The sequence below is a fragment of the Chroicocephalus ridibundus genome, chromosome 5 (assembly GCF_963924245.1).
Source record: "Chroicocephalus ridibundus chromosome 5, bChrRid1.1, whole genome shotgun sequence".
NCBI classification, from domain to species: domain Eukaryota; kingdom Metazoa; phylum Chordata; class Aves; order Charadriiformes; family Laridae; genus Chroicocephalus; species Chroicocephalus ridibundus.
Genome location: NC_086288.1, coordinates 3920215 through 3931797, shown reverse-complemented (window position 1 = coordinate 3931797; position 11583 = coordinate 3920215). Strand labels below are relative to the sequence as shown.

Below are 11583 nucleotides of genomic sequence, written 5' to 3'. Positions count from 1 at the left end.
AACGTGTTTTAACTTCTCCCAGTTCTCCTGTAAGAATACTGCCTAAGCTGTCAGTTTAATGCAAAAGTAACTAAGTGTTCAACATGGTGACAATGTCCTAGCTCCTGAGTAAGCATTGGGTTTTTCCTTCCTTGGTTTCATAAAACAGTTTTAAAGACAAACCTCTCGTTAACTACCTGATTTCAAAACATAAAATTAATGTACTCTGTTTGTTAATGATGAGGAATATAAAAATATTTCATATTCTATCTACCGTATGAAAATTAACACTGCATTATACTACCTCTTGGCTTGATTTAAAAATCTGTATTGTCGGCTGTAGTGTCGTGTTCTCCTTTTTTTCTGTTCTTTCATCTGGTAGAAGGTGTACTGTAAATGGCACATCTAATTCAAAAAAAAAAAAGAAAAATGGAAGGGTTACATGGACAACAACATGAACAAGCAAATGCTTCAAAATTCAATTAAGGCTGAAAGAAAAAATGTTGCACTAGGGAATGTCTGCTGCAAAATAGGAGGACATTTTCTGTGCAATAGTCATATAACTTCTTCAAATAATACGGCAGTTGTCATCACGCTCATTAGATCGTGTTGAGAATGCAGCCTCCTGATTGTATGGAAAAATATTACCCTTATGATTTAAAGGGGTTGGAAAAAGGATGTGATTCATTATTTTTAAAGCAAAGACCTGTATAACTGGGTGTCTCAAGGGCATCATTACGCTCATAGAATTTTTTGCTTCTACAGCTGATATTTCAAGCTGGCTCATGTCCACATGAGTTGGAAATCACTACCATCTGAGACCTGGTCCTACGCTTCTTGGCACACAAAAAATCCTCTTAAGTCAGCGGTGGCTTTGTATGCGGAAGGAATTCATAATAAACCTCTCTTAATTGCTAGTCAGCGGCTTTTGTGAAGTGAGAGTTTTCGGTTCAGTTTCCCAATGGATGCCTTTGGCAGGGAAAGGAACCAGCACCACCCCAGCTGGTTTTGTCTGGTACCTTAGCTGGGACCCAGTGAGTGAACAGGTTCCTGCCCACTCGCTGTGAGCCTGAAATCACAGCCTGTTGCCTCTTGCAAATGGAGCTGTACGCTTTGTCTCGCCGTTGTCCCAGCAGGTAAGAAGTGAGAAACAGAAAAAGTTCATTTGGTGAGAATCTTATCTTTCACAATCGTTGTATACATTTAAAAAAAAATAGAAGGCTGAGTAAAATATCAACATAGACTGTAATTAAAAAACTTTACAAAACATTTTTCCGTTTGGCGTAGAGGAATTCTTCCAGTAGCCTAGCCATTCCATTTCAAAGGGAGGCAGATGTGTCAGTCTCCAAACGAACCGTAAAGCACCGGTCACCGCTGGACTGCTTAGCAGTCCAACACTGTCTTTTAGATGTCTTTCATAATGATTAATGCTAACACAGTTCAATGCTAGGACAGTATCCATGCACTTCACTTCTTGCACTTCTGCTCTGCACAGACAGCTGGTTTTTTGAAAGAAACTTGAAAACGCCAGGCAGGTAGCCGGTTCTGCCTGCCTTGCCAGACTGCACTGTGTCCTTTTGTCCTTTCCTAGTGCTGTTCGCAAATACAGCTTTGTGTCACACCGTTGATCCGCCGTCTGTCTGCGGCACTGTTTCTATCATATACGTGGCTGCTCTGGATGTAGGTGGGTTTGACTTCTTGGGCTTGACCAAGGTGGTTCCTTGCCTTCGATCTGAGCATAATGAGTGACTCCATTTTGGGAGTGCAACACGTCCAAAGGGCTGCAAGCCAGGGTACCTTTCTGTAAGGCAAGTACTGCTCGTAGCTGTTCCTCCTCTGGCTTCCCAGTCTCTTTGCTTTATTCCTGGACCGTCACTGAATCTCTCATTTGCTTTTCTCCTCAGTTCCTGACTCTTAAATGTAAATCTTGGGGGTAGATAGCGAATGCCTGGGTGTGTGTTTCTCATACGGATATATATATATTCACACAGTAATAACACTACTGCCCTAAATCTGATATTCGTGAAAATTGCAAAACTACTGAAAAGTATTTTAATATGCTAGTCTGAGAACTAGAAGGTGGGGGACGTTATTCATTACTCTGCCAGTTCTAGAAGAATAGTTCTAGAAATGCTTATGTAAAGACTGATTTATTAAAAACTGCGATGCAGCTTGTCTCACATGAATGCTGTCACTTTGTTACCTTTGGAAGAAGGAGCTTGAAAATCTGTTTTATTCAGTGTTTACATGGGTAGAGAATAAGATACTGTGGGAGGAGACAAATTAAATTTGAGTTTGATCACTTCATATTGAAAGCTGATGAAAATGAAAGGACAAGGGGAAAAAATAGCTTGTCTGTTGTTAATTTACTGCTTTGTTGGTTTGAGCAATAGCTAATACTTGTCCAATGACTTACGTACAAACTGTATTGGGTCTTTTCTGATACCCAGTGAACACATAGCAACAATTCATGCTTTTTCAAATACAGATTTTCTCTAGAAGAAAGCGTCAGTTATATACCGTAGCTGTGCATATGGCTTCTCACAAGACGCAAACCCGAGGCTTTCTGTCCAATGTCAACAAAGTTAAATTCTTCGTCTGTATATAAATTGATGGACTTATTTCTCAGAAGTGACTATGAAGGCAGAGAGTATAGTGTATGCAATATGATGATGGAGGAAAGGAGGAGAGGATTAATTCTTTTGCTTAAATAACATCAACAGCATCTGGCAGAAATTGGGAAACGACATCTGTCATAGAACACAAGAGCAGAATCATTTGTCCGTAAGTGATACAGCGGGAGCTGTACCTTGCAGCTATGGCAGTCTGCTAGCCAGGGAACCGGCTTCAGTCCTCCTTCAGGGCCACGTATACTGTGCACGGTACAGCAGAGATCACCAAGTGGAAAATAGCCATAGCATGCTAAAACGCATTTGCAAAAGACATGAGATTGAGCACCAGAAATCTACAAAGATGGATTTTTCAGAAGAATGTGTCCCTGTCCAGCACAGTAATTCATCTTCATCTAATAAGATATAGAGCACAGTCAAGTGTGCATAAATCATTCCTTGTTTGTTCTATTTGTACTGTACGTGGATGGGATTAGAGTACTTTGGACACTGTTTATGTCAAAGAGAAGAAATATTGCAGTGTTAAGATAAAGAAAGAAGGAGAATGCTCCTGTGCTACATGCAAAACATGCACCTCCACCAGTCTGCAGTCAGAAACAAGCTTCAAAAGGCAAATATTGTCTGGAAGAGAAAAAAACACTATTTCTAGCCAAATTATTTAAAACCAATGCCCTGTGCTAACTGAGAGGGCCTGGTAGGGGATAGTGCCCCTCAGTGGAAAATGCCTGACACACAAACATACTGAGGTGGAAGCTCCTCAGTAGGAATCAGGGCTCTTTAGTTCTTCCTCTGGCTCTGGTGCTCACTCATCGTGAGCTTGCGCCTTTTATTAAAACTCAGTATGCCTCAGCTTTCCCACGCACCTTATGGCCTTTAATAGATAGGTCCGTCTTAAAACCAGTTAATTTTGGCCCTGTAGTTCAGTTGGGTACTAGATCAGGGGAAAAAGTTTATAGGGTAAATGTTATTGTATTACTCATCTGAGGCGTGAGGGAGACTGATAGACTCGATAGTTAGATTCAGGCAACCATCAAGCTTTTTCAACACCTCATTGACCACAGCAAACCACTGTGTTTTAAAGACTTGAGCTCATTTGACTGACGGGGGGGATTAGGCCCACCCTTTGAACAGAGCGATAAGCAGAGATGATCAGTAATCAGCCTCCAATATCACGGTGAAGTCAGTTCCCTTAACTTCTGCCGAAGATGATTGTATCACGACCCTGGAGATGCACAATTGCAAACACTGACAGTGGTTCTACTGTATCTGTTTCTTACATTGTAAAATTATGACTTAAGTCCTGTAGCCTACAGACGTTTCAGCTGTAGGATGTTATATTGACACTACTAACATTATAAAACTTCTATATCTGATTCATGTGGAAAGTAAATGAAAGGGAGGAGAGAGGGAGAGAAGGTCAGTCGCCATGGTGAGATTTCTCTCGGTGCAGTATCACTGACAGCCTCTGAAGCCAAGGGTTGCTAGTCAGATGGCTTAGATATTTTAATAGGAACTAACACGCTAAATTTATATTTGTGTAAATTGGCTTATAAAAGTTGACAGTGCTTCTCTGTATTTTTTTAGAGCTTTGCTTCTATAGGGTAAATTCTGTCCTTTTTTCATCTAATAATAGGCTTGCTGAAGTCAATGTTATTGTAGTTCTGTATAATCTGTGTGGTTTTGTTTTAAACATGTGCATCTTGTTTATGTCTCGCTTCTCTGGGGAAGGAAGAAGAGACAAAAAGGAGGAGAGAGGAAAAAAGGGGAACAGAAGGGGAGGGTGAAAGTGAGAAAAGCAAGAAGAAAGTCAGGAAAAGGAAAGAAATGTGGGGAAAGGGAATTCTCCCCCTACTATCTAGGGTTTTTTTGCAGCCCCTTTGAACAGGAAACTCTTAGCTTCAAACCATGGGGACGGTGTGCTGGTAGAAGAGGAATAGAAGGGAGAAAGAACGATTCCTCAGAGACAGAGTTTCTGAGAGACGAGGATGTAGCTGCTTTGCTGCTGTCCCGTCAGTGGCAGGGGCGCACAGGCGGTCCGGAGCTGAGCTCTCCCCTACTCACACCAGTAGTAAATGGCGCAGAGAAACGCACGTGCTCCTTGTCGTGGTCTGCAGGAGTGCAGGCCCGTCTCCGGCAATCCAGCCCTCCTCAAGTGCCTCTCGAAGAGAAGAGGCTCTGGGGATACATCAGGGCTTTCACTCTGGTGGGAGAACACTTCAGGAAATACAAGCTTCGTAAGCAGCTTGCTATTTTTGTTTGGTTTTGTTCTTTATTCAGTAGCAATTCATTTGTTTTCTGGAAGGGACACAGGCCCTTTCCGCCCCCCTGTGTTGAGGGTCATGCAGAGGAACATAAAAGCCCAGCCTGCAGCCGGGCACCGAAGCAGGGCGTGCAGCGTGCCACCGTCAGCGTGCCTCAGCGGCTCCAGCCATGGGAAGAGACGTTCGCCCCCTGGCTCAACCCGTACTTAATTCCCTTACTGCGGCACTAGAATTATCTGTATCCTCATTGCAGCCTTGCAAACCGCACCGATTCCTGGCGCAGGAGGTAAGACCACGCAAGAGAGGAGGGAAGCAGGGGGACGCCATGACTGGGCCCGGGCCTCTAACTCTGCAGTCACACGGAGGTTACCAGGCCTCACTGCTACAGAGGCTGCTCCCGTGTGCACAGTCACGTGTCTGCTTGATTCGTTTGCAGGATCAAGACTTGGTAAGTATGATCCAGGTGATTACAAATCACGTTGGAAGACACAATGTAGTATTAGGGAATCACAGCAGCGTTGTCACGCAGCAGAGATACCGGTTGTGCTCCCCCTGCTGAATTGAAGGATGATAGAAGAATCGCTTACTGTTTATGTATCTCCATAATCTCAAACGTGTATGACATTTCATGGGCAAGCGATGGGCAGAGAGCCGTGTGTGGGTCTTGTGTAAGTCAGCTTAGTTCTCTGGCTCCCTCTGCGCCCTGTCCCGGGGAGTTGGTGACCTAGGAGAAGGCCCGATGCGCACGAGCTGTGGCACACAGCGGGTAAATAAAATGAAATGGTAAGTCTGACATTTGGGGCTATGCCGAAGCATTGTTTTTTAGGCACAGCTCCTAGTAAATTTCACAGGAAATTACATACAAAATTCACGGCATTATAAAGCATTATAATTCACTGCTATTATATGACCACCAGCTGCTAGCTTAAACCTACTACAATTTCTTCTCTAGAACAACACAAGCTGAAAGGTAGAATTAAACTCCTTGGGACAGGAGCCACCTTTTTCATATATTTGCACAATATCTAGTGCAGTGGGGCAGTAATAACAATAGGAAATTTCAGCTTTTCGTTTTAATCCGCAGTCTTCCTGGGTTACCATTTACCTTTAAGATGACTTAACTTTTTGCATGTAATTACAGTCTCTGGATCTTTGAAAAGAACTGTTTCTCTTGAGTTTTCTGAGTGGAATAAAGTACTCTTATTAGCCTGTAACTTTTTTTAAATCCCTCTCCCGTATGGTATTCATGTGGCATCACATATTACAATATAGGGTAATACTCTGGATACTATGTGCTATCCTTACTTGATGAACAGGGTAATTAAGATCTCTGCGCATTGTGCATGATTATATATGGGCAACGTATTGGCATAATTCCTTATGATTAAATTGAATTAATATATGACAAAAAAGAAGACTTCTACCGGCATATCTGATATTTTAATCCATTTCATGTTTGGGCAGAACTGAAATATTAATAAGCAGAAAAATAAACTATTCAAATTAATTTTAGCAGGGGAAAAAAAACAGGTTTTCCCTCTTCTTTTTTCTTTACCTGTTGACTTCTGGGACAGATGACAACCTGCTACATTTCCCTGGAGGCTGACATCTTGTGTTCCAGAATATAAGCTTTCATTAAAAAATTATGACTTGGAAGGTGATGTTCATATTCATGTGAACAGAATGCAGGTGCCCTTCTTTGCTATGCCTACAGACAGCCTGAAACAGCCAATGTGACAAACAAAACCCCGCAGCTCTATCAGCTGATAGCAACTTTAAACGTCAACGATGAGGATTTATTGTCAGTGTTCTCCTTGTTGTTGATCCCAGCACAATAAAAAATACAGGGTCACTGATCGATACGATCCTCTTAAGTCATCAAGTCCAATCTAGCACTCTGATGAATAATGTCCTTTAGTCGCTCAGGCTCCATCTTAAAGTTATCTACGCCTTTTGCTCTCGCTGTTCACAGAATGAGTCTGCTTCACTCCCGTGATTTAAAAGCTTCTTCTAATTTCCAGCCTAAATATGTGCCCGATTTTTACCCAAGCAGTTCTACGCCAAAAATCTCTTTTGTTTTAAATACTTGTAAGCTACCGTTGCGTATTTCTCTCTCCCCCTCAGGTGCAGCAGCTACCTCACCTCTCAACCTTCACCTGGCCTGTCATACAACAGGCTGCATCTTCCCCGATCACGGTGCCAGCCCTTCTCTCCACCTCTTCCACTTTGAATCACTTCTCCTGAACTTCTAGCAGCGTTCCAGGTGAGAACTTACCGCAGCCTTATGCAATAGCATCAACACTTTCAATATTTTCATCTTTTCTTTCCCTTGGCAAGCGTGGCTTGTGGTATTTTCTAGACACATCACTTTGACAGCTGACAGACATTCTCTGACTTTGACTAGTACCCGCGTCCTTTCTCACCTCAGTGATTTCCAGCTGATGAGCTCCCAGTTTATAGCAGGCATTCATGTCATTGATCCGGCAGCGCGTTACCTTGCATTCCAAATAACTTCCCGGCCCTGCGCAAACTCCTCTGTTTATTGCTCTTTGTCTGCTGCCTCCAAGGGCGCAGGGAAGCCAGGCTGTGCTTTAGGTGTTGCATGTTCAAGGAGCAGAGAAGGCAGGAGGAATTTATTTCTATAGAAAAAACAGGAAGGGCATGAAGAAGTTGAAGGCAGTGATGAAGGATGCTTCTTTTTTTAAAAAAAAAAAAAAATTAGCTAAATTAGCCTTGTGCTTCAGAGTTACTTTTGCTGAGGGAAAGGAAAGATGAAATCACAATGATTTTTCTGCTGACTGTAAATGATGTTCTGCTTTGGGAAGAATTTGGATTATTGTTGGACCTAAGAGCTGGGTACAGCGATTTAATTTTTTTACCCTTTGTGAATTAACGAGGTTTTTTAGAACTTTTCCTTTGTTATTGATGGGAAAAAGTGAGTTGGTTTTAGGGTAATGATGCAAGTTCTTCTTAGGCCAGAGTATGCCCTATTTTATTACATATCCTAAACTTAATTTTTAACAGAAGTTTTAATTACATATTACTTTCTTTAAAAGGGCAAAGATGCTTTAGAGTGTTGATTGTGCTTATAGCGACTTGGTTTCTTTTTAATTCTCTTCCATCCCCATTATCACTTTCCTGTAACCAATTTCAGTATTACTAAGGAGCTTTCACTCAAATTGACATACATTCAAAACAGCTAACTAACATTAATACATTCTGAATCTGTGCTGCTATTTTTTTGAATATTTATTAACTTGAAACCTACGAACCTGATATAATGGGAAGGAAGAGTCTTTCCTCTCTTTTCATAAGCAAATTTCCTGGTAAATTGTGACAGAAAATGCTCCTCATTAATGAATCTGTCTTACACTCCACATGGCATGTGACTTGAGCAGTAAATGATGGTTTTGCAGCTTAGAACAGAAATACCTAATGATTTTTTGAGCTGCTTGAATTCCAAAGCTGGCCATTTGATCATTGTACAAAGATGACAATTGTCTCGATACCCTGATTAAAATGGAACAAAACATATTTATAACAATAGTTTATTCTAAGCCTAGAGATAAAAATGCCTTTCTGCTGCCAAGCAGTCATCACCCACGGCATGTAATTAGCAACTTGCCTTCCGCTGGTTTGAAAGATTTTACTACAATGTATGCAGATAGTAGGATTTTTTAGGATAAGGTATTGAAAATGAAATAGAAACTACTGAAAAGAAACAATAAATGTATTTTCCATCTGAAAGCTAGTGACTTTTTAGAGCAAATGCATAAGCGTGACTGGTTTCCCGTATTGTTTGCTACAGGATAATCTTTAAACACTTCCCAAATGAAGGGTATTATAATAACATGGAAACAATGTGGTACAATTATAAACTTGAACAGTGCTGGGTTTGTGGTTGTTGTTTTTTCTCCGAGATAGCCTCTTAGTTGATTACTTTTTGACCACATCTGAAGCCACATTTTTCTCTTCGTTATACAGATGAAACTTGTGAAGGAAGTCTTTTCCAGTTTAACTAAGGGGAGAAATTAGGTCTTTGCATTTTCCCATGGAACGGCGTTCACTGGTGCCAGACCATGTCTGTGCTGGTACAGTGTGCGATGGTCTCATAGTCTGAACTCAGCCCTGAGGCAACAACCTCTCCCTTCTAATCGTAACCTTCTCTGAGTCAATGCCCTGACCTTTGGCAGTTTCATGGAGTAATATTCTATGTCAAGCCTGAGGAGAGCAATGCTAATATCAATACCCACGACAAAAATATCCCTTTAAGGACTCATTAATTAATATTTGCATGGTATGTAAAAGATAAATATATTAAGCATTGTTAATATTGTGTATTTATTAGATTTGTTTTAAAATCTAGTTTCTCATTAATCCAAAGAGCATTATGAATTTACAGTAACTTTGCCTTTTGGCTAGCAGTACTTGTTAATAGCTTTAAAAAAGTAATGAAATGACTAATAACAGGCAATTGCCTGGATGCTCCTTGTTTTCAAATGCCTAGGTCACTGTAATGGCTCCCTGAAAGAAAATGTCAATAAAAATAATGCAAATAATAATTAGTGTTTGGTTAAAAGATGTATTTAATCTTTGAAATGGCAGGACTAGATAAATTTTTTCTTTATTAATTGAAAACTGTTGTTATTACCTGTAAGTCTCCAGCCAATAACCTTTCCCTGGTGTGCGGAATGGTGCCCAAGGTAATCAGTCTGCCTATCTCATTGATACAAATTGTGGTGGGAGTTGTTGTAGTAACCACCATAACCAAAATGCCTAAATTTTACACCGATTTCAGCAGGACTTGGAAGAACTGGGAGCTCGTTCGCAGACTTAGAACCACGCAATGGCTAGAACTATTTCTCGGAGTAATAGCCTGGAAGAGAGAAGACCACAAGACCAGATAGGATTCATAGGATTCAGTTCGCTTGAGAAAGAGAGAAAGATTGCTGAGTATGCAAAAGGACGAAGCACTGTGTGAAGACTTGAATTTGAAGAAAAATGTGAATGAGAAAGAGAGCGTTCATGCGTAGAGGCCAGCAGTAAGAAAGGCAAAAAGCTGAGGCTATCACCAGGGAAGGTAGGCTACCTGTTTTTTAAGCCTATCTTTGTTGCAAAAAACCATGTTTAAACATAATCCAGACAGGAGATGACTAAAAAGCCAAGCTGAACTGAGGTAGAACTGTTACTGGAAGTTCTTAAACACATTTTTTCATCTTTTTTCACTGTAGTATTCCAAGAGAAAGAGAGTAATTGGATTACCAGCTTGTGTGTTAAGTGTGCACGCGTAGTTATGTGTTTGTATAAGGGCATAAGTAGTCAGCAGTGCTGTCAGAACACAATGTAATTTATATAAATAGGAATTCATTAAGGTACAATTTTCAAAGTAATTAGCTTGAAAATAACCAATTTATCAGAAACAGGATGGATACTCAAAGTAAGGATTCAACGCCAGATACTGCATGGCATTTCAGTGCCTAAGCTGTGTGTTTCGGTAGGAGAGTAAGGGCTTGTGTGTACAAAGTGTTTTATTTTTCCCAAGTTCAGTTAATTCCTGTTGAAGTGACCTGTGTTCATACAAACTGAAGGCATCCATTAATGGGAAATCAGGGAATTCAAATTTGAATGCATCTGGTATGTCTGTAGAGGGACCCTGACAGGCTGGAGAAATGGGCCAACAGGAACCTCATGCAGTTCAACAAGGGGAAGTGCAGAGTCCTGCACCTGGGATGGATCAGGCCCAGGCACCAGGGCGTGCTGAGGGCCAACCGGATGGAAAGCAGCTTTGCTGAGAAGGACCTGGGCGCCCTGGTGGACACCAAGTTGAGCACAAGTCAGCAATGTGCCCTTGCAGGGAGAGCTGACAGCATCCTGGGCTGCATTAGGAGGAGTGTTGCCAGTAGGTCAATGGAGATCCTTATCCTTGCCCTCTACTCAGCACTGGTGAGGCCACACCTGGATCGCGGGGTCCAGTTCTGGGCTCTGCAGTACAAGAGAGACGTGGAGCTGTGGGGGAAGAGTCCAGTGAAGGACCAATAAGATGATTAAGGAACTGGAGCATCTCTCCTATGAGGAATGGCTGAGAGAACTGTGACTGTTCAGCCTGGAGAAGGGAAGGCTCAGGGGAGGTCTCATCAATGTGTACAAATACCGGCAGGGAGGGTGCAAAGAGGATGGAGCCAGGCTCTTTTCAGTGGTGTCCAGTGCCAGGACCAGAGGCCAAAACTGAAACACAGGAGAGTGCCTCGCAACATCAGGAAACACTTTTTTACTGTGAGGGTGACCAAGCACTGGCAGAGGTTGCCCAGAGGGGTTGTGGGGTCTCCATCCTTGGAGCTGTTCAAAAGCCAGCTGGACGCGGTCCTGGGCAGCCTGCTGTGGGGGACCCTGCTCGAGCAGGGGGCTGGACAAGACGACCTCCAGAGGCGCCTTCCAGCCTCAGCCATTCTGTGATCCGTAGTGTTGGTCTGCATTCTAGTGTCTTGAATCCTTCACCTGGAATGTAGTTGGTTTGGGGAAGCAGCCTGAAATACGTACTTTCCTTGGCAAACATTCCCAGGCAGGGAACAGAGGACAGTTTGCTTCAATGTCTGTTCTTCCCTGAATATATGCACACAAGTCGGTATGTACATCTGGGAATTAGGGTTCAGTCCCCACCTTGCGTAAGAGCAGCAGCAGCACAGGTGTTGCCGTAGTTCATGGTAGAGACTAGC

General features: G+C 42.2%; 1 protein-coding gene across 1 annotated transcript in view; it reads left to right on the top strand.

Annotated features, from left to right (window-relative positions):
- Nucleotides 1-9905: 9905 nt before the first annotated feature.
- LOC134516347 (bifunctional heparan sulfate N-deacetylase/N-sulfotransferase 3) overlaps nucleotides 9906-11583 on the top strand; it is a 71938-nt gene continuing 70260 nt past the window's right edge. The window contains exon 1 of the mRNA XM_063336438.1: nucleotides 9906-9950. The gene's annotated coding sequence lies outside the window, so the exon portion shown is untranslated. The remainder of the gene's footprint in view (nucleotides 9951-11583) is intronic.